The 20,813-nt window shown below is 39.5% G+C and overlaps 1 protein-coding gene across 9 annotated transcripts in view; it reads left to right on the top strand.

Annotated features, from left to right (window-relative positions):
- LOC129768148 (nyctalopin-like) overlaps window positions 1-20,813 on the top strand; it is a 324,518-nt gene that overhangs the window by 237,966 nt on the left and 65,739 nt on the right. For 5 of the 9 annotated variants that reach the window (XM_055769595.1, XM_055769589.1, XM_055769591.1 and 2 more), the window contains exon 4: window positions 7,405-7,430. The exons of 2 other annotated variants lie outside the window; for them this stretch is intronic. The gene's annotated coding sequence lies outside the window, so the exon portion shown is untranslated. Of the gene's footprint in view, window positions 1-7,404; window positions 7,450-20,813 lie in introns of all 9 variants that reach the window. 2 more of the 9 variants (XM_055769597.1, XM_055769598.1) reach the window with 1 other exon arrangement.

Raw genomic sequence — 20,813 nt, 5'->3', positions numbered from 1 at the left:
GAGGAGGGTGGAGTATTTAACCACCGTAAAATCATTTATTGCACCCTAACACCTTTATGTGCCAAATTTGGTTTCATTTGCTTGATTAATTCTCGAGTTATGCAGAAATTTGTGTTACATTTTTATAGCAGCCCCACCTAAGAGAGGGGAGGAGGAGTATCCAACCACCATAGAATCATTTATTGCACCCTAAAACCTCCAAATGCAAAATTTAGTTCCATTTGCTTGATTAATTCTTGAGTAATGTAAAAAATTTAGTTTTATTTGTATGGCAGCCCCCCCTTAGAAAGGGGGGAGGGATCTCAAACTATAATAAGAACCTTCCCCGGCCCCTAAAACTCTTACATACCAATTTTCATGTTGATCGGTTCAGTAGTTTCCGAGTCCATAAGAATCAGACAGACAGACAGAAATCCGTTTTTATATATATAGATACAGATGATGTACTAAAAACTAGAAAATAAAAAAGTGAAAAAAAACTATTCAAATTAAACAGTTTCACTGTGATAAAACATAATAATAATACAGAAAATTTACTAAAATCTAGAAATTAAATAGGCAAGTAGTAGTTATTAATAATCACGCCCCTTCCATTAATCTAGGACATTGATGAGACTAAAAAAAAAATCGTGGGGCACGTTGGATTTCCGTTATCTATAGCTAATAGTTTCATCATATGCCCCACGATTTTCTTTTAGTCCCATCAATGTCCTAGATTAAAGGAAGGGGTGTGATAACTACTAACTGCTATTTGCCTATTTATTTTCTAGCTTTTAGTACATTTTCTGTACTATTATTATGTTTTATCACAATGAAACCGTTTAATTTAAAAAGTTTTTTTTTACTTTTTTTATTTTTTGTGCAATTTCATATATTTCTCACACTTATTTTAGAACAGATGATTATGACGAAGACATTCACAGAAATGATACGCTTCCAATCCCGAAAGCTTCTGTCCCACGAAAAAGCAATATTCGAAGCGACCCGTCCAGCGAGGGAAACTTTCATATCGCAGCAACACCACGCTTCCATTGTTTCCGAAAGGATTGCGTGTGTAACATATCCATTACATACTTTCACAGCTGAACAATAACCGCCCCTTCCCAACGCTTACCCCATTCTGATCCCCAGAAAAGTGCGATATCGATACGAGGATTACTCCCGGCCTGTAACACCAGCAGGCGTAAAATGTTTCTGCGAGCATCATTTCATCATTCAGTCCGAATCCGGGGTATGTAGGATTGCGTTCGCCCTCTCCCAGCGGATGATGTTGGACACCTCGTCGGGCATCCTGGGCTATCATCCGTTTTGTGACACCCACGGCCGAGACTGGATGGATACCGGAGAACCCATGAAACGACTGAACCCACGTAAGGCGCTTGCCCATTGTTTTGTGTGCTATTGTGTGACGAGAGTTATGGTCGCTAAGTTGCGGACATCCAGACGCGTATGTGTGTCTGTCTCCCTTAAAGCGCCAACGCTTTAAATCGAGTCCTGATTTCATTGTCAACACTAATACCACCCGTGAAGTGCTTTCAGTTCCAATCTGCTCACGTCAATATCGACTTCAGATTGGAGGGCGAAAAAAAATTGATTGCTCTCGAGTTGATGACACTGTCAGCGACACTTCAGCTAACAGCTTATGATGTGGCAATCCCTGCCCGACGGCAGGCGAAAAAAAAGACAGTAACAAACATTGAAAAAAAAAACAGTCTCATATCACATTGTATCGCATCGAAGTATCTGGCAGCTAAATCGATGTCGATAGCTCCCAGCCACCTCTCGCTGCTTGTCAAAACTATCCCCGCAGGGTAGTGGCGGTGTAAACTCGACCTCGTCCCGCAGTGGGCGGAGAGAAAATATTCTTCCGTCTGTTACCAGGCCCCCGAATGCGAAGAGAACCAGCAGCAGCAGGTGAATGGTTCGCATGATGGATTGATTTTGTCATCTTGGAGCTGCTTCGTTACAGCATGGAAAGATTGGAGCACAGCATTTCACATCGCCTTCGGTTCGCGTTGTGGAAATTGGAACAGGTTATTAGAAGGTGTATTAGGAAAACAGAATTAAATATTGATAGACTATAAATATGCACAAGTTAGAAGAGCAAACACACTAAATGGAGCCAACTAACTTATATGACAATGTGTGAAGGAACGAAGTACATCGTTTGCACAGGTGTTTTTTTTCCAGTGGAACGATTCAATGATGTTGATGATGACGACGGTTATCACTAGTCTCCGCTAGAACCTTTTCCGTATTTTGCTGCCGCTTTTTTGTGTTGAATATGGTGATGGTCCGGAAATATGACACTGGTCGTAAAACGTTTAAAGGACTGATTTCCCCGGACTGGCAAGCGATGGCGAATCGATGCCCTTCCGAGGAAAAGCGGCTATGTTCCGTCAGAAGCTCGGTTCCTATTTTTATGTTCACCCATCGACCCAGCATATTGACTGATTGATGACAAAGCGAAAAATTTATGTCGTTCCTCCGTTGGGCTATGGATCATTTTCAATGTGAGTGATGGAAGGGCAACAACCGAAGTTTTCCCTCCAGCGAATTAAGCAATTCAACGATTAACGCTTCAGCTGAGAAATAAAAGCACAAACGAGTCTGTCAAACTTCCTGTCGTATAAAATTTCAAATGAAAAAAAAACTGAAGCGTGACATTAGTTAGGACAGCCAAAATCCCCTGGGATTACACTGAGAGAGAGAGAGTGCGTTCCGTTTCGGATCGATTGAAATTGCGCGTCACTCTGTAATACACTAACGATGGCTTGTTGCCACATCCCGGAAATAATTTGGCCCCGGTCCAGCGAAGCCATTTTAAAGCCCTGGATCATTACGAGCCGATGCAGCAAAAATCCACTTTCAATGCACCGCAGAATTTCACAAGCGCGCATATTCGATTCCGCTGATGCAGAGATTTTATGTATGCCAGAAACACAATTCTGGGTGTTTTGTTTTTGGCGAAATTTGCAATACATGAAATAAAAAAAGCGAGTGAAAAATAAAATCGAGCAACGTTGGAACGAAAATTAATTTTCAGCATCCATCGAAGCTTTATCCAAGCCCCGGCGGCTATCCGGCTTTGTTGCTGTCCACTTAACAGAAAAAATGTAATAGAAGGTTTTTTTTACATTTCACATCCCCTAACCACCCCCGGGCTACTCCTCTCGGTCAATCGGACATTTAATGCTGCGGACATGATCGATGTGGGTTACATTTTTTTAGCCCGCCTCATCCCTTCAGTATGGCCTAATTGAATTTTTGAGTTTTTGGCCGGGATTGAAAACACAATTTTCAACACAACAAATTTATTCTCACCGCAAGGTGAAACCACCTCCATAACATCGAATGCCCATTTTCCGCTGACTTTCCCCTTCCCCACTGTGGATTACTAGTGCCGGAGCCGGTATGGGTGTATCGACAGAAAGCCCGTAGTTCCCGGGGCTGTTGATTGAATCAGCGTAGCCTGCTTTAAAGTTTTAATAAGCCAGACCATCCGGTGTGTCTATCGTGAGCCTAGCAGGTAGAAAGCTGGCGGATTTAATTTGATGCGATCCTTTGAGGCAATTAAAACTGCTGTTGTGGTGGATACTGTCCTAAGTCCCCGCGAGCGATTGAATGCGGAAATTGAAAGCTCGGATTGTACTGATGGGCAGAGCCACTTACAAAACGGATGCGGGTTTGGATTTGAACTTAATCTGTAACCATTTTTGGATTATCCGCTGGAATTTTTATTACTACTCCGACATATTTAAATTTATAAGTCCACATCAAGTAAAAAAAGTATATTTGAAATTGTACAGATTGATGAGAAAAGTAGAAGGGTCCGAGCCTAGGGCACGGACAGAAGTTTGACGTAGGACTGTGATTGTTCAGAACACTTGGTTATTTTAAATGTAATTCTTTTCATTGTTCAGATATCTGTTAGTTTAACTTTTTTGAAACTCTAAATAGTAGCCCCGAAAAGGTATTCCGTTTGTTGTAAGTATGCATAACCCTCAAACGGTTTATAACGATTTCTCCATCGGAACGCATCTCTAATTCTCCATCGGAAGTGCCGAAGCCGAAGGATATGCCACTCCACAGTGGGGAAATGCTGACCATCAATGCTGGCAGTTATTAAAAAGAAGAAGAAGAAGAAGGAGATTATTGTTTTGATTTGTTATTTTTTTTTTATTAACTGTTTTGTATTAATTTGTAAGTTAAAAAACTATGTTATATTTCTGGCAGATTTTGTTTGATTTGAGGGGTCGTCCAGAAAATAATGGATCTTTTTCAGCACAGTGAGTTTGCTTGTGCCCAAAGATCATAAAATTATATAGAAAAGTATGTAAAAAAATACTGTGTAGAAGAGGGTGTCATAAAATTCCAAATCATTGGATGACGTGCTTTTTGGACGGACCCAAACAAAAATTGAATGCCAGATTCGTGCTCAGTATCCTGAAAATATGTAAATATATACCATGTTTTTTGCATTTAACGACACTTTTTTTGATTGACCGTCCTTTGTATGGAGTCGCCCCGCTGTGCACTGTGCACTCCCTCAATGGTGTAATCCACCAATAATATCATGCGATTATTTTCTAGATTTGAATTATTGAAAAACAAAGGTGTAGCAGGTCATACACATTTTCTGGATTATTTTGATAGAAATACATCGTTACATTTCAACCGGAAAGGAAACCTTGTGAGAAACCGTAATGCCTTCTCTACTGGTGTTTACATCCATCATCAACACGAAGCGCAGATTGCTTTACCGTTACATTCATCACCAGCACTAGAAGATCAGCATTACGTGGATTTCATTCGGTCAACTTCGCTAACAAAGCTGTTTTCACCGACGTTAGAAAAAAAAACGTCCCCAAAACATTTCTTTTGCTATGTATGTACGTATCGAAATTCGTCAATGTCGAATTTTACTCCCACATTAAAATCTTGGAGTGAACTAAGCGTTTTTCGCAGGTTGTTGATATTCTGTTATGTGCACCCGTGGCCGAGTGGTTAGCGTCCCACACTATCATGCCGGGTGTTCGGGTTCGATTCCCGTTCTGGCCGGGGGATTTTTCGTCAAAGAAAATTCTTCCGGCTTGCACTGTGGTCACGCGTATTCTAGAGCTTGCCACTCCAGAGTACATTTAAGGCGTGTTATTCGGCATCGAAATCTCAACCAAGTATTAATGAATGACGCTAGTTAATGAACACGTTGAGACGGCAAAAGTTCCACAGGGAACGTTAACGCCATTAAAGAAGAAGAAGATGATATTCTGTCAGGTTCTGATACCTTGCAATATGAGATGCTCTTTCAGAGATGCAATGATCAATTAAACAATTGACGGAAAAATGTAGTTCGTTCATCTTAAAAGTTTAAATATTTTTGCCTTTGATAACAATACCTTTTGTATAGTGTTGATTATCATAAGAAACATAACACTTCTGAACGTTGGATATTTTTTGACATTTCAATTGGATCTTTTTTGGCAGCCGTTTTGATTGAGTCCGCACTACCTACCTTTTTATGTGCATTACTAAATTTCAGTTATCTTAAGGAGTTATTCTAGTCTAGATATTTGAAAAGACCAACATTTCTTTTTTCAAATTTTCTGATATATAGACACTCAAAAATATACTCTAGACAGAATTTCCGAAAATCTAATTATTAACAGAAATATAGCCATTTTAGTGATGCGGGATCTAATCTGGTACGGCCTTGATGCCAAATTTCAAACTTTTTTTTCTCGATACTAGTTTTTTCAAGCAGGCGTACACGATATACCAATTTCTACTGAACTGATTTATTCCACATATGATGTAAATAAATCCCTATACATCTCTCTATCGCATGAAGCAATACAAACATATTTTTTTTTAATTTTCCTTTTTTTTAAATTGAAATCGTCATAAAAAACGTGCTAGAGTGAAAATTTTGTTTTCATACGGCCGCCAGTTCTTGTTATTGTAAAAATATTGTTTTTATGTTTTATAAGTTCTGAATTCCAACAAACATCCGAAACACGAATGTCTCTTTACACTGCAATACCCCCCTAAATATCGTCTAGTTTGCAACATTTATGGGGATATCATTATCAGCATATAATTTTTTTTCTAAAAATTATTATATAATAGAGCAAAATTAAAATTTGTTAGTTAATATTGGGTTGGGGAAAAAGAAATGTCGTATATTGTCAGTATATGGCAACACTTATACATATCTTGTGTTGTACTTATCGCATCGGGTCATACTATACGGCTATTTAAAGACGACAATATGTGCTATAAGTGTAGAATCGTTGAAATTATCCAAGTAGACTGGCATGTGAGCACTCACTCGATTGGCCAGGAACTGGGTATAGACCATAAAACCGTTTGGAACCATTTGCAGAAAATTGGATTCCAAAAAAAGCTGGATGTATGGGTGCCACACGAGTTGACGCAAAAAAAATCTTTTAGACCGAATCAACGCCTGCGATGCCCTGCTGAAACGGAACGAACTCGACCCATTTTTGAAGAAGATGGTGACTTGTGATGAAAAGTGGATCACGTACGACAACCTAAAGCGAAAAAAGTCGTAGTCGAAGCGCGGTGAGCCGGCCCAAACCATCGCCAAGCCCGGATTGACGGCCAGGAAGGTTTTGCTGTGTGTTTGGTGGGATTGGAAGGGAATCATCCACTATGAGCAGCTCAACTATGGCCAGACCCTCAACTCGGTTCTCTACTGTGAGCAGCTTGACCGTTTGAAGCAGGCGATTGACCAGAAGCGGCCAGAAATGATCAATAGGAAAGGTGTTGTTTTCCACCAGGACAACGCTCGGCCTCACACATCTTTGATGACCCGCCAGAAGCTACGGGAGCTCAGATGGGATGTCCTATTGCACCCACTGTATAATCCGTACCTGGCTCCAAGTGATTATCATCTCTTCCGGTCCATACAAAACGCTCTTGGTGATACTAAGTTGGCCTCAAAAGAGGCTTGCGAAAACTGGCTGTCTGAGTTTTTGCAAATAAGGAGGGGGGTTTTATAAGGGGTGGATAATGAAGTTGCCTTCTTAATGGCAACAAGTTTGCGAACAAAACGGCGCATATTTGACTTAAATTTGATAATTTAAGGTATGTTAAATAAAGCGTCAAATTTCGATCAGAAATACGACATTTCTTTTTCCCCAACACTATATAATAAATGTGGGTCATTGTAGCAGATGAACCATGCATGGAATAGCTCATGTATCACCTTCAATGGGATCACTATGATATTGGATGTTGGATGTCTATGCAATGGGATGTTGATGACTGCGTATTGAATTTGAAGATCAACTATTAGAGGCCTGTGTAACCAAGAGACATACGTATAACAACTGCGGAGAAAAAACATTTCTAATTTGTTTTCTTTATTTTTTGTTTCAGGTTCGTTTACGACATTCCCTAACTAGGTACATATTCCAAAACCAGGTGAATAATATATAGACATATTTTAAATTAATTCAATTTGAGGAAAGAGAAATTATACATTCATACATCCACTTCATCTCATTCACTCCATCTCACTACTATCGTCATTACCGAGGTGTGTAGCCGTACGCGTGTAGTCCTGATGAAACACAATTTCTCGTTCATTGACCGCTTTTGTGCGATGGCTTCCTTCACTTGTGTACTGTAAATGTCCCAATCAAGTGTTTGAATTGAATTTCCGCTTTAACACGTTGAGCCCCGAATTGTTCTTGCTGCGCTTTCCATTCCATCCATTCCATCGAGAGCGTTTGCACAACATCAGTGTCGATCCCAGTTCTAAAAGATACTTATTGTATAAATAAGAAACAGTCAGAAATAAGACTAGAAAGTAGCTACATATTGTAAAACTTTCTAAAACAAGCCATACATATTTTTTTTTCATATTTTGTAACTGTCAGTCCAAGTCAGTCAGCACTTTCCTACCAAAAAGCTCAACGTCGGCCCCTAGGGACCGACGCGGGGCTCAACGTGTTAATCAAAGAGAAACTGTAGAATGTACCAAATTTTATCTGTGTTCGTTTTCATGATCCTGTAACCCATTACCCATAGCAAAATGGACCAAACAAAAAAAAAACAATGATTTTCGGTCTATAATGTCACTTTTCCAACGATCATCAAATTGACATCAATCGATATCAATAATCGATTTCTATTGGCTTAAGGTGAAGGTGGAAGCTAGCCGCAAATGGCTGCCACAATGGCGCTCATTTCTTTCATCTCCATCCCTCATCCCTCGCCCGAAAATCAATCATTTTGCGAAACAGTGTGAAGAAAATGATCGTTTGCACACACTTCCCACCAAGTAATATTAATCAAAATCTAATCGATTACTCACCAAATATTGAATTTCCATCTGCCGTCGCAATGTATAGTGGAAAACGTCGTAAAACTCGAGCTAGTGCTCTAAAAGTTAAATTTTCATTTTTCAATCTTCGGCAATGGTTTTGTTTCCACTGATGAAAGCATCGTCATTTTTTCGACACTGATGCCAGACAACATCATCGAAACAGCTATAAAAACCACTCAATAAAATGTTATTCCTGAGTCATAGCGTTTCATGTCATGAAAATCAATAGAATAAAATTGTATCAACACAATACAATTATTATTTTTATGTTTAATGTATCTATAATGTAAGTTTTAGCAACTTTAACATTGGTTAAGCGAATTGTATTGCAGAGCTCGGAACACTGCCAATGCTGTCTATCCTTCCAAAAACAGTAAACAGAAAAGTATTACATTCAATCAAAATGCCTCGGCCAACGAAGAGAAGCTCTCCAACATGAATATGTGAAAACAATACGATCAAGGAGGAAAAATATTAAGGAATTATCGACATCGAGTTACTTTGCAGAAGAACTTGTTAATACCAAAAGAGCCCCAATTCGCATGTGTTATAAATTTGCTCATGTTAGGGGCTGTCCACATACCAGAAAAAGCATGATTTTAGACATCCCCCTCCCCCTCCGTGGACAAGCGTGGACATTCCTCATACCCCTTCCCCTGTTGTCCACGTGGACATTCCTCCGGTTTTGAGGAAAAAATCAAGAAATTCTATTTTTTCGCTTAAATTTCATTGCAAGTTTGTTTCTATTTTCTATTCCATATGTTTATTGATAAAAATTATAGCCTTACCAATGGTAACGATTTGTCTTGAAATCTTCGATTTTTTTCAACGTTGTTCGGGAGCTCATTATTTTCTTCCGAATTCCATTTACGTTATCTCCATATCCATTTTAAAATACCGATTGTGAGCTTATTCTCGAGTATTTTTATTAAAGCGTGCTGGCTTTTTGAGTTTTCAAAAAATCAGACAATGAAATCGAGCACTTTGTTTGAAAACAAAATTTTCTAGTCTAAACATCAATGACTTTCGCTTTTACAGGTTCGGTAGTGCCTGATGGCTATAATAAACCTAGTAAAAACAAAACATCTGCAGTATCATCGTAGTCGATGATTCCGTTGACCTACAACCCTTAATTGTTAAATCATGCTAAATATTGTCCTGAGAAATTCGTGCCGATTCTAAGGAAAAATCCAAAAGCATATTTTTGTAGGCATACATCTGTTCGGTCATAGATGCACCGTTTTTACCTGAATATTTCAGCATCCTTCATGCAACTTGAGAATTCCAGCCTCTCTGAACTTATGCTTCTTACAAGAATCTTAACAGTTAATAATCTGAAGATGCAATATCTGATGAGTAAGGCGGGTGGAGTTTTAGAAGTGCCCTAGAAGCGTTCTGGATCGTTGATTTTCATACGTTCAGCTGCTAGCAGTACTTGTTGGAATTCATCGAAACTAGTTGCTTGGTAGAAGCTCATGATACAGATTTTCTTCCAGTCCTACCAGACCCAGCCATAACTTTCTTCAAGCGAAAACCTGCTTCGGGGTTCCATTCACTTGCTAAGATTTTTTTTTAACTCAACATTGTTGTAAATGATTTGCCCTTTACAATTTCGCTACAAATATGTATTTTCGTCGCGTTTATGAAACGAATCGCAGATTGAGATAAATCCCTTCAAGTGTTTTTCGGTAAAATAAACCCTTATTCCGGAATCCGGTCGGATTTGAAAATAGCACAATGTTGCGTTCTTTAAGAGGGTATTATAGGCTAGAAATTTGAAAAAAATCTTTTTTTTCCTCATATTTCTCTAATTCAGACATTTAAGAATATACCATAGAAGAGACTTCGAAAATCTCATTATATACCAAGTTATAGCCATTTCAATGATACGATATCTTATCTAGTACGGCCATAACAATTAACTTCAAATGCGTTTTTCTCGAAACATGTGTTTCAAACTGGCTTACAAGATATCTCAAGTTCTACTTATCCGATCTAACGGGTGTTAAATAAAAAATGAGAATTTTTTCAATCACATATAAAAATTTTTTTTTCATCGATTTCAGTATTTTTTATTAATAACATAATGTATTTTCTTCAAAAAAATATCAGTGAATGTTTGAGTAAGAGCCGTGGTCTGCTGTTCGACGCAACTTTGTCGCGATGCTCTCACAAGAACGTTGTACGGCACTTACGTCCATTTTCCGGATACAATTCCGGATTATTGTAGTCAGTTACTTCGTGTCCTTGGCCATCCAATTATTTTTATACACTAGGGCACCGAGTGAGCCAAAGAAATCCTCTATTCGGCGGCACTGGGGCAAGTTTGTTGGGTTACGATCTTTCGGCACGAACGGTATCTTTTTCTCCTCAAGATACGCCAGCGTCTTCTTGGCGTAATGGGAAGACATCTTGTCCGGCCAGAAGACGTACTTCCCATCCGCGTGATGCTCGTTCAGGAACGGCAGCAGGATTTTATCGAGGCACTCTTCTCGATAGATTTGTTGGTTGATTGTCAGACCGCTCGGACTAAACCAAGGCTTTGAAATGCCCCGGTCGGAAATGGTGAACTTGTATTTCACTTCAGGCGGTGTGGATGACTTGTCGCTGGAGTAGTAATTATCATTTCCTGGAATATGCGTTTTGGACAGCGGAAAATAGATTTCGTCGTCCAGAACGAAAGACGTCCCGCGGTATTTTTGGTCATCCACCGACACTGTGATTCAACCGTCTCAATCTGCTCCTCCGTGTACTCCGGCGACCTCGTCTTCTTCCTGCAGACGATTCCTTCCATCTTGAGGGTCCGATGGATCAATACGTGGGAGCAGTCATATTTCCGACCGGCGTCACGCAGGCTGGTTGCGTCCTTGTTGTCAAATAGCTTCTTTAACGATTTCTTCCTCTGCTTCGTCATTATCGTCACCGGACGACCACTTCCGACCTTCCGCTCTACGTTCAGGGAACCCAGGATACGATATACCGTACTGACAGGTACATTTTCTTCCTTAAAATGTGCCACCGTGAACTTTTTTCCTTGCCGTAAATGCGTTTCGTAGAACCGTACAATGCGTTCGCGGAGCACGTGCTGTTTCGACGCCATCTTTGCTTTGACTAAATTCAAACTAGCAAAACCAAACACGCCTACTGTTTCTAGGGAGCCCAAAGAGCAATTTTCTTGGAGAAAGAAAATTTTACGCTCTTTATTTGGGTTACTGAAAGGTATTGAAAAAATTCTCATTTTTATTTAACACCCGTTATGTTTATATAAGTACAATCTGTATGTATCTTTCTATCGCATGAACCTATAAAAATCATAATTTCGTAACCTTACTATTTTAAAAAAATCAAGAAACTTAAAAAAAATGTTTTGAACAGCATTTTTTTTCTTCAAATTTCCGCCATTTTATCAAAAAACACGTTTTTGACTTGTCCGAGGTTCATGCGATAGTGGCATCTTTACTGATTCAGAATCTGTTCGAATGGTTAGTTTCTGAGAACCAGAAGTGCTGGAATCTTGTACGCCATGGCACAATTTTTTTTAACCCCCTCACTTAATCAACTTCTAATTATGGATATATTTTTTTCCGTTCAATTTTTGTTTTATTGTTGAAAGATAAATAAACAAATAGTGATATAATGAATGGTAAAAATATTCTTTGTTTTACTTTTTCGGAGCTCGAACAAACGTCCGAAATTCGTGTCTCAATCCCCCTTAATCTGAGCGAGTCAAATCCTATCGGATTGTACAAATGTTGCAACCTTGAAATGCAGAATGCAAAAGTTTATTTCGTTCGGATTGCGATATGTCAAATCCGATCGGGTTCCGTAATATGGGTTAATATATAGTCCATGCATTGTTGCATGTTTGCATGTTGCATGCATGTTTTTCGTGATGTTTCGTTTCTGTGATTTCGGTGATTTTCGACATCTATAGTGAATCTACTAATTCATGTGCATGAAAGATTAATCTTTTCTTTCAATTAATCAGCAGTAGCAGCATGAACTTTCCAGACAACTCAGAAGAAGCGTATTACAAAAATTACCAGACATCAATGAAGAACAACATCATTGCAAAAAAAAAGATCTCCAGAGATACGGCCCGTACACTCATTGAAGAATTTGTTTTTTGTTTCAATGTTCAGAAATCCTTGGGAGTACTCGAAAACAAACCAAACAGTTTTGTCATCAAGAGCAAAAGCTGAATTCAACCCGCACTTAAGTCGTGATTTCTAATACTACAAAAAATCCAACATTCTTTGTGTTATTGGGTGTCTTTATCCTGGCGGATTTAATGGCCCTTTATAACCGATTGGAATAAATTTGATCCTAGTTCATGTGCGTTGCCTTCAAAATATACATTTCAGGAAAGAGGTTCAATAATATGAAAAAAATTATAGGAGATTGTGTCCAAGATACGACCGCATTGTTGACGTAGAACTACGCTGTTATTTTATATAAGTCGCTTGTTTATACCTTCGGATATTATTCTATAATGCTGTGAAATTTTCGAAACAACTGCTTAGTAGAATAATCTTTGAAATGGTTTTTCATTGTAGAATCAGTTGACGATAATTGATTGATGATTCGTTCTTGCCCTCGCAAAACAATAAACTAGCTGATCGTATGTCGCAATTTATTTCATGTCAATGCATTGAAAATTTACCTCGAACGCTATTACGGTGGTATTTTTCGCAATTGACATAGACTCGGCTACAGTTGATTATATACATGTTACACCAGCACCATTATTCCACATCTCATAACTACATCAATATAGCTTTGGCACCGAATGGAAACAACAACAATTACAACACTTGCAAGTATCAAATATCATGCTACATGTTATTTAGTATTGCCTCAAAGGAATCGCACCTCTAGGCATCGTTCGTACAACGTAAACCAAGCGCCAAACAAGCGTTCGCCATACCATGCATACAGAACCATACATTGGTGGCATGAAGCTACTAGGAATACAAATACTTCTCATCATTTTGCGCTATTCTCAAAAGAAACGCTTTTGTTAATATTACTGGCCTCAAAAAAAGTTGCATTACTTTCTCATGCTCGAGAGAAGCGCAACTGTCACCCTTAGTGGAGGAATTTTTGCTACTGGTAAGCGAAACCTAATCACATACAAAACTCCAGAACGACATTTACTTTCTTGGTGACTAAACAAGCGAATAAACTCTTTTTGTTAATATCAACAAACTCGAAAACAGTAACAATGCTTCATTATGATCAATATTAGCGCAAATGCAATCCTAGTTGAAGGCAGTTTTGCGACTGGCACGCGAACCTAAATAACTTTCCAGTAAGACATTCAAGATGCTTGGTATTCCCCAAATATTTTTTTGGAGCATAACCTTAACGCCTGCTTCACCATAACGTCAGTTTAATGCATTGATGCATTCTCAAAGGCACCAAAGAAGCCGTTTACATTTTCGACCGACGCGCCGAAATCGCCTACTTCGCTGTTGTTCGATGCGGTGTCACACCCGCGAAGGCTCGGTTCAGTGCGAGCGCTTTTCACTGCACCAACATCGCGTGCATCATTAGATGACGCTTGCCTCGAAATTTCATTGCCCCTGGCAATGCGTTTGTTTTTTGCAGGACTCGAGCCTGCCTTCCTCTTCTTCTTGCCCATCACACACTACGCGAAGCGTTCAATGTACGACGCGGGAAGAAAAACACACGATACGAATAACGAATAACGAACAGAAAAAGCAAACGACGATATCCGAGTTGGATTACCACTGGTGGGGTCCGATCTTGGATCGAAGCGCAGCGAAAGCAAAGTGAACTGGATTGCTCAACAGTCCGATGCCGAATGAAAGTTTTCCTCAGCGAGATCCACTGTTTATACTCAAGGCAAATATTCCCCTTCATTCTTCTACTTTTCCTTTGTTCACGGCGACTTCAAATCCTACGATTTCCCCTTCATTGGTCGTCGATAAGTTGCTCGTTATTGACAGTTCTGTTCGGGAAAGTACACAAATGAACAGAACAAATGTATGGAAAAATGAAAACGCCTAAAGTTTTCATGAATTTTAACCATTTACAAACCAGGGGATTCCAATGTATAGCATATTAAATCAATCTTAGGGAATTTCCGATTCTTTTAGTATGTAAATCGCTAAAATCCGTTCGCGGCAAAAATAGTTATTAACTTTAACTTTATTTCATAAAAACGTGACCTGTTTTCTGATTTGGCACCCTTAATGAAAGACGTAGTTCTACGTCAAAATATGGATGTTTGACCGAGCAGCACTCTCAGGCAGTTCAGTATTTTTATTGATGAATACTGAGTACTCAGGGCGGGCGTGAAGTTCAAAAAATCGTGTAAATACAAAACAGATCTCATTCAATTTTGACTTCTAACTTGAATGTTTTACTTTAAAAAATACTTAACGTGTCCACGTGGACATTATCAAAACCCCCTCCCCCCTCACCGTGGACAAGCGTGGACATTTTCGTAACCCCTACCCCCCCTAAAGTTGTCCACGTGGTATGTGGACAGCCCCTTACGCTCGCAATTGCAATTGTTCATCGGAACATATCGTTCATACATTTGACTTTAGTTTTGAAATGTTATTTTTTTTTACGTAGGATTACGTCTTTCGGGAACATATTGGGGTACAAATTGAAAATCGAAAATCGAATACACCGTGAAAATTGTCCAATTTCAAACGCTTATTGCTCAGTTATTTCATGATAGAATGATGGCATTTTTGCGTCAATCGATTTCGGCACTCCATAACAATTTTTTATATTGAAGAAAATAATATATGTCATGGAACTAACTATCGAAAAATTTAAAAATCTCAACCCTTATCCCAACGGAAATACCCACTTCTGATTGGTCGAAATTGACGACACATGCGGCGGGTCCCTAACAGAGACATCTAAACCAAGCTGCCTGGGGGAAATCGGCATTGTAAATACATGAAAGTAGGGGCACTTTTGTTCCTACCCAAATGTGTTCCCTAACAGAGATATCAAAACCAAGGTGCCTGGGGGAAATCGGCATTGCAAATATATGCAAGTCGGGGGTTGCTTCGTGAAATTACATATCAGTCACCGATCGTTTATTGTGAAAAATTTAGCACAAGTGCAAGTGTAAAATTGTAGTTAGTAGCAGTTGTGTTAAAAATGACTTGATATATGGAACGATTTATTTTATTTACCTAATTTCCCGCTCGAGAACGGGTCGTTTGGTTTAAGCTGAAAAAATTGGAAAAGTGAAGAAATATTAAAAAAAGGGATTTTCCATATCGTCTACAAACAGTATTAGGTGTTATTAGTCCAATTCAAATTCGCATTGGGTTGAATAAGTAAAAATTATTAAAAAAAATACCTTTTCCATTTCAAATATGTTTTCTCTTTATTAAAGTAACATGTTTTACTGATGGGAAAAATTGATAATTGTGTTCGGTATTGATAATTATGTTATATTACATTGGTGAGTTTTTTCCTTTATTTCATTCATACATATCACAGTAGGCATCTCGTCTAGGATCACAGAGGGCGGTTTTCGTCATAATTTGTTCCACTTCGGTATCTTTTATCTGATACGCACCATCCAACGACTGTTTACCATCCTTCTGTCATCTTCACTCGGTAAACACTGGTGGAGTTAAGAAACAATACCCAACAACAAACAAAACGGCCCTTTTCAGAGCCACCAAATCAAAATTATCAAAGAGTTTAACGATGTAATTCTTCAAACATATCCAGAATCAACAGATAGTCTAACGGAATCCTACGTCAACTATGCGGTCGTGTCTCGGACACAACCCTCCTGTGACTTTTTCAAATGTATTCAAAGACTCGTGTCAATGAAGCGCCACACAGTCTGATAAGTGAATTGATCTATTTACGTGTGCTTTGCTCTTCTCTCACAATCACTATTACCCCATTTTTACACGTAGTTTTACCTATACTACTACAAAGGCTAGCTTCCACCTTCGCCTTAATGTAATACATCACCATGTCATAATAAGGCATCTACGAACAATTCCAACATTTCCTCCAATTATTTCGAACTGCGCTTCCGATTGGGTACACCCCCTATTAGCGAACATATTTGCCACTGCGGCAAAACACATCAATCGGGTACAGATCGTACAATAGACATCACTGCGCGGATGAACAATTTATGAGGAATGTCGCGACGTGGCTGGTAGGAATTCGGAACATTCCTTCAATGGCGCGTACATCAAGCCACGTACTGCCGAGATTCGGTTCCTTGCCGAGCAGCCGTCTGAAGGCTATGGGAAATTCAATTGCGCGGCTGCTACCAAGACACAATACCAAAAGCGCGAGCCGCGCACATTGCGGGGAGTGTGGGAGTAAGCGAGTCTTCCGAAGTCGTCCTTCGTCTATCGAGATGCATACCTCGTGGTTCCTCTCGAGGCATCGAAAAGGGAGAGTTACTTGCTCGTATACATAATACACGCTGCCGCTGTCGCACTTCGGAATTATGAGATACGTGTGGCTGCGGGAACTTTTGTGCAAAATGCCACCAAATTGGAACCGTCAGAAGAGTGGGCTGATCGATTGTTGGATCGCGATTTCCGAGATTAAATCTCGCGCTCCCGTCGATGGCAATTATTGCAGTGGCTACCATTGTGCCACGGGAGTGGAAGTGGTGGAACTTCGAGAATGTGAAGCTGTTTCCACCACCAGCACCAGCGCAGCAGAAGGCTGCTTGCAATAACTGTCGTTTCTGTTTCTCAGTTTTTCGATTTCGCGAATTCTGCCGCACAATCTTCCGGCAGTGTGGCGTATTCCCCTTTCCACTGCGCTTCTCATAAACATCTCACGTTCTTATTTATGAGACTGCCCAAGATGAATATTAATACTCCTTTTGTAGAGGTGCACAAAAGTGGCTTCGCTGTGGTTCAGTTGGTGGTAAATTGCAAAGTTTCGCTTACGGTGGAACCCTCGGTTAGAATGTTAGTAAAATATGAGTAAGCAAATTTAAACCTTTAATAGGTTAGTTTACCACTAGTGAATAGAAATTATTAACAAAAGGGCGTCGCACATCACTCATCCATTAATAGAAAAAAGATCGAATCCACTTCTGGAACCTCATCTCACCAACGAACTGTCATGAAAATTTGGTGGAGGTACCACCGTTTGAAGCATAAAATCATACAATGAATTTTCCACACTCGCATGATAACCACCGCGGATAATCCCCTGACAGAAGCGGTCCTGATGTTGACGACTCAAAGTTTTTCGGTTTCTAAACCAAATGCTGGCAATGCCGCCCGTGTCACATTCGTTTGCTCGTTCGCAAAATGCTGTCAGCTCGTAATGGACGACTTTGTTTGGCAAATTGACTGAGCGCCCGTCTTAATCCCGTCCGCCTGCCTGCGTCCCCCCGTAGACGGGTTAACGTTCTCCAAAAAACAGCGATTTCATCGGTAGGCGCTTACCTACCTACCGCTTTGCCATCGTCGTTTGGCGTCGCTCTGATTATCTCAGAACGAGATTTCCCGCCGTTCCATGCCGTTTTAATGATGATGTATTGCCGCGAAGCGTGAGATGCATTCAGTCCTGAAACACGCAGATTCTCCACTGTTTTCCAGAGAACATTCATGCATGTACACATACACATATCCACACATACGCATACACACACTCGTAGTTCTCGAGTGGAGACATCAAACAAAAACAAACAGACAACTTGAGACAGAACATCGTCGTTAGGGATGGTGTGAGCGCATGTTGTTGTTGTAGCTTGTGTCGTCGGGAAATTCGTTCAGGGATTAGTTCTGGCTGAAAGCACTGAGAGTGCTTAAAGATCGTTCCCGTCAGTCTGCCGAGGGAGTGTACAGGATTTTTACCTTCTGGAGACGGTTCTGTACATTGTGTACATTTCTGTTTATCTGGTCTTGATGGGACATTCAGTTATGCATCATGAAACAGCAGTAATCGCATTATTGTACGGATTTAATTTTCTTTATCTAATAACTTGTTTGTAGCTTTACAAATTCAGTTTAGTTTGCGACTGACGTTCCTACAAGAAATCTACTTCCAGTCATCCGATCGGAATTAAAATGAACAAATAAATGAACAAGCCACGAACAAGCATTCCATCATGTCCCACGGATACCGTTTTGTCTCAAATTCCAAACACTTCGTTTTACTAAACTTTAATGTTATAAATAATTGAATCATGAAAGCCCTGACATTCTTTAAAGGTATAGGCTACATTTTAACATAATATACCGGTATCGATGCAGCTCAATGAGGTACATATCGAGGTGGAGCAGTAGGTGAAGTACACCTGTATTGGCAAGCAAAATATCGTGTCGTGATTATTTGCATTTAATCCTTTCGCTACGAGCGTCGTCTATAGACGACATCAGGGTGATACTGCATCGATCGATCACACCAGTGCGATATGTATACTTTTCGGCGCAGTGCTCCGTTCAGCGGTTGCACTCCGACGGAGCACATTGCCGTAGTGAAAGGGTTAACCCCTTCCCATATCATTTAATACGTCACACATCAAGTGATTTCACTTCTCTGCGTTCTAGAGCACTATGTTATGCAAGTACACCACGAGTGAGACTCGATGTTGTACGGGAAAGGGTTAATATGGAATGTACGAATGCAGTCCGATAAGTACTTAGCCTACAAAAAAAAAACATTTTGGAAAGGTGGCGATTCATTTCTCAACATAGTCTCCTTTTAGTTCGATACACTTGACCCAGCGATGCTCCAACTTCTTTAATCCATGTAAAAGATACTTTTCTCAAGGTCTGCAAAGTAGGCCTCCGTGGCGGCGATTACCTCCTCATTCGACTCAAATTTCTGCCCGGCGAGTGACTTTTAACGTAGAACTACGCCTTTCATTAAGAATGCCAAATCAGAAAACAGGTCACGTTTTTTATGAAATAAAGTTAACGTTAATAACTATTTTTGTCGCGAACGGCGATTTATATACCAAACGAATCGGAAATTCCCTAAGTTTGGTTGATATGCTATACATTACAATCCCATAGTCTGTAAATGGGTTTAAATTGATGAAAATTGGAAACATTCCCATTTCCTCATACATTTGATCTGTCCATTTGTGTACTTTCCCGAACAGAGCAGTCAATAACGAGCAACTTATCGACGAGCAACGAAGGGGAAATCGTGAGATGTAAAGCCTCCGTGAACAAAGGAAAAGTAGAAGAAACAAGGGCAATATTTGCCTAGAGTATAAACAATGGATCTCGCTGAGGCAAACTTTCATTCTTCGTGAGGAAATCGACTGAACAACATCGTTGCTGGGCGAGCTGGACGGCGAGGGATCGAATGCCTTTCTCAAGGCAATGGGGGTGGAGGAGTAATATGATGGATAAAGTAAGGTTTTCCAAGGGCTCTTTTTGAAGGTTAGAGACTTCTTCGCCAAATGGAGCAATCAAGTTTATTATACTTTTTTTGGGATAAAATTTACAAGAACAACTTAACAACACTAACTTTGGTTACTTTAAAGTTTTCTACTCTCAAAAAGGTTACTTGAATCTATCAAGTTGTTTCATATAAAATTTTAAAAAATATAAATTATTGAAATATAAAATATAATTTCTTCTCATTTTTCAAAAGGAAGCAACAGAATCGTCTTAGGCTAAGGTTACTTTGGATAGGAGTACGCACGAAAATTTGATTGTACGAATAGAAACAAACAATTTTGTTCGATAGAAGCTGACGAATACGAACGAAGCAAGGGGGAAGCAATGTAACCACACCAATAGCTTCACTATTGCATACAATTCGTACGACCACTTTTCTGCATCCAGTGTCACCGCCGCCTTATGTAGCGTACTTTTTGATGTACAGTCAATTTTACCAAGTTTTCGTAATTATTGATTGTATTTGTTTTTTATAGTTTACATGGTTTTGGTCCCAAGGACTTGTTTCTGATATTTTTTTCTTGAAAGCTTCTTCTTTCTTGAAAAAAAAACCATTTATGGAAGAAGAGGAAAATTTGACTTTTCGGACCATTCGGATCTATATATATATATATATATATATATATATATATATAAATGGATTTCTGTCTGTCTGTCTGTCTGTCTGTCTGTCTGTCTGTCTGTCTGTCTGTCTGATTCTTATGGACTCGGAAACTACTGAACCGATCGACATGAAAATTGGTATGTAGGGGCTTTAGGGGTCGGGGAAGGTTATTAAGGTATTTCCAGACCCCTCCCCCTCTCTAAGGGGGGCTGTCATACAAATGAAACACAAATTTCTTCATTACTCGAGAGTTGAACAAGCAAACGAAACCAAATTTGGCAAGGGGGGAGGTTTTAGGGTGCAATAAATGTTTTTACGGTGGTTGGACACTCCACCCCCCCCTCTGTAAGGGGGGGCTGCCATATATATATATATATATATATATATATATATATATATATATATATATATATATATATATATATATAAATGGATTTCTGTC

This window comes from Toxorhynchites rutilus, chromosome 2 (assembly GCF_029784135.1).
Source record: "Toxorhynchites rutilus septentrionalis strain SRP chromosome 2, ASM2978413v1, whole genome shotgun sequence".
NCBI classification, from domain to species: Eukaryota; Metazoa; Arthropoda; class Insecta; order Diptera; family Culicidae; genus Toxorhynchites; species Toxorhynchites rutilus.
Note: the sequence above shows the minus strand (reverse complement) of the source record. Positions and strands in the feature narration are given on the sequence as shown.